Here is a 6,816-nt window from a genome sequence, read left to right on the forward strand (position 1 = left end):
AATATCTTAATCACAAAGCAATGCCTGTACCTATTCTCTACTCCTGAGAATCCATAGATCCATCCATCATCATCATCATTATCGCTTAACATCCGCTTTCCATGCTAGCATGGGTTGAACAATTTGACTGACTGGTGAACCGGATGGCTACACCAGACTCCAATCTGATCTGGCAGAGCTTCTACAGCTGGATGCCCTTCCTAATGCCAACCACTCCGAGAGTGTAGTGAATGCTTTTACGTGCCACCAGCATGAAGGCCAGTCCGGCAGTACTGGCAATGGCCATGCTCAAAATGGTGTTTTTACATGCCACCTGCACAGGAGCCAGTCCAGTAGCACTGGCAACAACCTCGCTCAAATGTCTTTTCATGTGCCACCGGCACAAGTGCCAGGAAGGCGATGCTGCTAATGATCACGCTCAAATGGTGCTATTTACGCACAACTGACATGGAAGCCAGACAGCTGCTCTGGCTATGATCATGCTCGGACGGTGCTGTTAGTGATTTACTGGTGTAGATGCCAGCCATCAAATATGGTTCAATTACAATTTCGATTTCACTTGTCTTCGCATGCAGAGTTTAGTGTCCAATGAAGGAAAGATATGAATAAGTGAGCTCGCTACACCCCTGGCAGAGGCCACGGATTATGGTCTCAATTGGCTTGCCGAGTCTACTCATGCACTGCATATTTCCAAAGGTCCTGTTCACTATCTCGAGATATTGATCTGAGGATCACATCCAACCAAACGAATTGCTGTGAAGTCTTGAATTGACTTCACACCTCAGCAACAGCAGCAAAAACAAAGTCTCTGTGTGATCGTTTGTCATGCAAGAAATAGGAAGCAAATATCCCTCAGCTCACCCCCTACAATGCTTTTTCACTTTGCAACACTTCAAAGAAATATTAAAAAATTACTGGCACATCCTGAATGGATACTTTAACACCATATTTCTGTGAAAATATTCCACCTTCGCTTCAATTAATTTTTAAACAAGGTAGAATGAAGTAAAATAACTATTTTTTTTATTAAACTGGTGTTTGGGACATAAATTATCATGAAAATTTGATGGAATGTTTTAATTTAGATCACTTTAAAACTGAAAGTTTGCAGAATGGAACAAGAATTATAGGTTCCAAGCCAGTTTAACTTATTTATTACAATATTTCTGTTAAAATAAAGTATTTATTTCAATTAATCTTGAAAAAAACAATCAAGCATTTCATGAAATAATTTTGTCGTTATTAAGCTGATATTTGGAACATAAATTAACATGAAATTTTGATCACTTTAAAACAGAATTTTTAATTTCTCTCACTTTCAAACAAAAGTTTATACCATAGAATTAAGGATGGAATCCAATGGGTTAGTATAAAAAGGGCTAAAGTAAAAATTTACAGGAAAACACACAAAAATATTGCTTACTTGACGTTTTTCAAGATGGCCGACTGCTTTATGAAACCTTAAATCATAATCCTATTGTTTTATCGTTTATTATTTTCTTGTTTATGTCATTCAACTGAGGCCATGCTGGGGCACTGCTTTGCAGAATTTTAGTCAAATGAATTGACCCCAGGACTTATTTATCTTTTAAAGGCAGGTACTTCTTCTATTGGTCTCTTTAGTTGAACCCCTAAATTACAGGGATGTAAACACACCAACACCGGTTGTGAAACGGTGGTGGGGGACAAACACACACACAAAGACACAACACATCTTCATCATCATCATTTAATGTCTGTTGTCCATGCTGGCATGGGTTGCACAGTTTGACCAGGGCTGACAAGCTGGAAGGCATGGTTTCTGATGGCTGGATGCCCTTCCTAACACCAACTATTCTGAGAGTATAATAGGTGCTTTTACATGCCACCGGCATGGGTGCCATTTGCATGACACCAATATCTGCCACAACTGCGATTATGATCAGCTTGATGGATCTTCTTCTAAGGCACAACATAATGCCAAAGATCTCAGTCATTGCCTCCGTGAGGCCCCAACATTCAAAAGGAACTCAGCCACTTTGCCTGTGTCTATATACAACAGACTTCTTTCACTTTCTGTCCACCAAATTCACTTTCAGGTTTCGGTTGGTTCAAGACTACAGTAGAACACACCTGTGCAAGGAGCCACACAGAGAGACTGAACCCAAAACCATGTGGTTGAGAAGCAAGCTTCTTACCACACAACCACACTTGTGCCTACAAATATCTTAGCATCTCTTTTCAGTTCTTATCTGAAATATTCTTGTTTGCCAGAGCAGTTGTCTGACTTCCATGCTAGTGGCATGTAAATAGCACCATTTGAGCGTGATCGTTAACAGCGTCATCTTACTGGCACTTGTGCCGGTGGCACGTTAGAAAATCATTCAAGTCAGGTCGTTGCCAGTGCCGCTGGACTGGCTCCTGTGCAGGGGGCACGTAAAAAACACCATTTTGAGCGTAGCCATTGCCAGTACCGCGTGACTGGCCCTTGTGCCGGTGGCATGTAAAAGCACCCACTACCCTCTCGGAGTGGTTGGAAAGGCATCCAGCTGTAGAAACTCTGCCAGATCAGACTGGAGCCTGGTGCAGCCATATGGTTCACCAGTCCTCAGTCCAATCGTCCAACCCATGCTAGCATGGAAAGCGGACGTTAAACGATGATGATGATGATGATGATGATGATGAATAAAGCCTTGACTGATGCGTTATTGACCCTAGAATGATAAAAAGTTAGCTTGACCTCAATGGGACTTGAAAGTTGAAACATAGGAACATGGTTAGACACCAAGTAATGCAGTATCTGGTGTACGTCTTCATAGAAATACATTATTCATAGAAAAAATTCAAAGAGTCAGATGGAATATGTAGATTTAAATTGGATTTTAAATATTGGAAAATATAATTAATCGTGCTGCAACTGTATCATTGTGAGGTTGAAGCCCTAAGGAGATGAAGCATGTAAGCTTGACAAACAAAATACCTCGTGTTCTCTGTTGGGCTTTCATGACAGAAATACATTGCAGCATATTAAATATGTTTTATAATACAAAATTAATTCATGTATTAGCTATATACTGCATATCGTTTTTTTGCTTTTGTATATGTGCGTGTCAGATGAAGGTACATGGCCTAGTGGTTAGTGTATTGCACTAACAATTGCTAGGTCATGGGTTCATTGCCACATTGTGTTCTTGAGCAAAACATTTCATTTCACATTGCTCAGTCCACTCAGGTGTAAATGGGTCACCTTGTGGTGGATTAGCCTTCCAATCAGGGGGAATGTTTCCCTGCTCCCTTGGCCAGCAGGGTGGCATCATTCAAAAGGTAAAACATTGTGACCAGCAATGTATGACAACCTACAATAATCTGGTTGATACCATGATACCGTAACATGTGCCAGACACAATGATGAATGTGTGACATGTATCCCATTAATAATAGAATCCATGTGGCAACAAAAGGACTCTCTCTCGGAGGGAAAGGTAGATTGTATGATGCTTGTGTACAAATGGCTATACTCCATGGTAGTGAAACATGGGCTCTGAATGTCACCCTACAATCCAAGGTACTTTTGAGTGGGCTGGTTATGTGACACTGGTGCAGGTTACAGCTGTGATCTCACTTTATTTGTTAGGTCTTATCAGTCACAGCATATCTCCAGAGGTCTTAGTCTTTTGCCATTGCCTCTGTGATGCCCAATATTCAAAGGTCATGTGATAATTGTAAATGAGCATCACCCTCATACAAGCAGTGTCATTTGTGTCCAATATTCCATGAAAACTTATTTGGTCATTGGGAACTAATACCTTGCTTGAAAATAAGTGAAATTTGGCAGCAGGAAAAGCATCATGCTATAGAAAATGTGCTTCAGTAAAAACTCCATGAGACCCATGGAAACATGGACATGTAAATGGTAAACGATGATGAGGGTAGAGGTGACCCCAAGAAAATGTAAAATAGGTCTGACTTGCATGAGATTTAAACTCAAAATGTTGAGAGCTGGAACTAAATACCAAGACATACTTAGTCTGATGCTCTAATGGTTCAACCATTCCACTTTGAAATGCATGATCTAAAAATTACCAAGTAAAAATGGTTAATTTTATTGAAACGCTGGAGTTGACAAAATAGCAGAAACACATGAATGGATCCTTCTGGGCTTCCATAATTGATGATATGACAAATGAGAAGTTTACAAAAAAATGAGTGTTTATAGCATTGCCTGTAAGGAAGATAATGATTGCACTAAATAATTCCATACATTATTTGATAGATAGGAAGTTTAAACAGGATATGCATGATGTGTGTTGTGAAAGGGTTTGTTAATATCAAATATAACCATTGTTTGTGACAGACTCCAAGAGCTAGAGGCAATTTCTTCCATCATAAAGGAAATTTCCTGTAAATCTAGCATTTCAGAACTATGATTTAGCTGCAGATATCTCTGTGTTGTTAGGAAGTTTGCTTTGCAATTAAATGGCTTCAGGTTCAATCCTACAACATGTCACTTTGAGTAAATATAGCCTAGAATCAGTCAGATTCTAATGAATGAAACTTCCTTGTTGGTAACAGAATGGAAGCTTGTCATTGGAAACTTCCCGATTATTTGTTCATCATCATTATCATCGTCATTTAATGTCTGTTTTCCATGCTGGCATGAATTGGATGGTCTGACAGGAGATGGTGAGCTGGAGAGCTGCACCGAGCTCCAACTGTTTGTCTTGGCATGGTTTCTATGGCTGGTTGCCCTTCCTAATGTCAACCACTTAGCATAGTGTACTGGGTGCTTTTTATGCGGCGCCAGCATGGATGTTCTATATGAGGTGCTGGCACAAGTGCTTTTAACATGGTGCCACCAGAACAAGTGCTTTTTATATGGCACTGACATCAGTGCTTTCTACGTAGTGCTGGCATCAGTGCTTTCTACGTACAAGCGAGTACGAGTTCTCCTTGAACACTTGTAAGCTGATGATTGCTGCAGAAACGTGGTCAGGGATAAAAATGTCAAAAAAACTAACATTCTTGGGATAATGAACTGGACATGGTGTTTTATGTAAGGCTTGAGACTGGACAATCTCTGGAGCATGAATGAAGGATCAATGAGGGAATCAATAATACCCGAGTAGAGGTGGCATGAAATGAGTTAATTCTGAGTGATATCAGCTGCTGTAGTTAGCTCTGAATAAAAGGAGAAGAATGAAAAGACAGCACTCTCATGTCCCAAAGAAGTGTACTGGGTAGTGAATTCCTACTAATTAGTCAAGTGCTTCAGAGTAGAACTGGAAGAATATTAATTAGCAAAACTACAGGTCACAGTAGTAGGTTTACCGTTATTGGAACTAATCTGCATTGAGCATTCAGTAGAAATAAAAATATAAATCTATGAATTTCAGTTGAGATGAGATTGGCAAAAGACCAGAACACATGACTTCAAATGCTAATAGAGGATGTTTTATTGGTTGTACACTGTATAAAAGCTGCTTTTAATCTTTCTAATAATCTCCTTATAGCGATGGCAGTAAATAATTGTCAAGTCAATAATTTCTTCACTTTCAAAGCCTTTTTTACTTTTTTTACTTACTTGCACAATGATGTATTTCTTGCTGGTTTCTGACTTTTGAAGTACAGGTGTAAAATGGCATCTGACCAAAATATATTGCGTTTTACTATCTCAGTAATATCTACACAGTGTGTGTATATAATCTACTATCACAGAGGTATCTACACACTGTGTGTATATAGTCTACTATCACAGAGATATCTACACACTGTGTGTATATAGTCTACTATCACAGAGATATCTTCACAGTGTGTGTATATAGTCTACTATTACAGAAATATCTCCACAGTATATGTATATAGTCTATTATCACCAAGATATCTACACAGTGTGTGTATATAGTCTACTATCACCGAGATATCTACATAGTGCGTGTATATAGTCTACTATCACAGAGATATTTACACAGTGTGTGTATATAGTCTACTATCACAGAGATGTCTACACAATGTGTGTATATAGTCCACTGTCTCAGTTATATAGTCCATTATTTCAGCTATGCGAAGGTGCTTTGGGTATTCCACTCACAATCGTAGGGTTGTGAGTTCGATTCCCAGTGACACATTGTGTCCTTGAGCAAGACACTCTATTTCACATTGCTCCAGTCCTCCCAGCTGGCAAAATGAGTAGTACTTGTGTTTTAAAGGGCCAACCTTGTCACATTCTGTGTCACTCCGAATCTCCCTGAGAGCTACGTTAAGTGAGTACACATGTCTCTGGAATACTCAGCCACTTGCACATTAATTTCATGAGCATGCTATTCCATTGATCAGATCAACAAGAACTCCTGTCATCGTAACCGACGGAGTGCCAGTGTGTCAGGCATCCGCAATATTTGTCATCCATGTATCTTTGTTTCTTTTGCATCTTTTACTGGTTTCATCAGTAATGCTTACTCCAATGTAGGTGGAGAAGCTAAATTGTATTTTATATGTATGTATGTATGTATGTATGCATGTATGTATGTATGTACAGAGAGAGAAAGAGAGAGGGAGAGAGAGAGAGAGGTGCAGTGGAAGTCATTTATTGAGATCATAATAATAATTTGATGACAGTATATGTGATTATAGTAAAACGTTTTGACAGTATACAAAGGCACAAACACACATACACACACATGCATACACACATATACACGTGCATACCTACCTACATACATACATACATACATGTATGTATAAAATACACACACATAGGTGAAGAAAATATATAAATTTGAAGAAAGGATGTGGTCAAAGGAGACAAGAATTCTATACATATGTATATATATATATATA

Source organism: Octopus bimaculoides, chromosome 1 (assembly GCF_001194135.2).
Source record: "Octopus bimaculoides isolate UCB-OBI-ISO-001 chromosome 1, ASM119413v2, whole genome shotgun sequence".
NCBI classification, from domain to species: domain Eukaryota; kingdom Metazoa; phylum Mollusca; class Cephalopoda; order Octopoda; family Octopodidae; genus Octopus; species Octopus bimaculoides.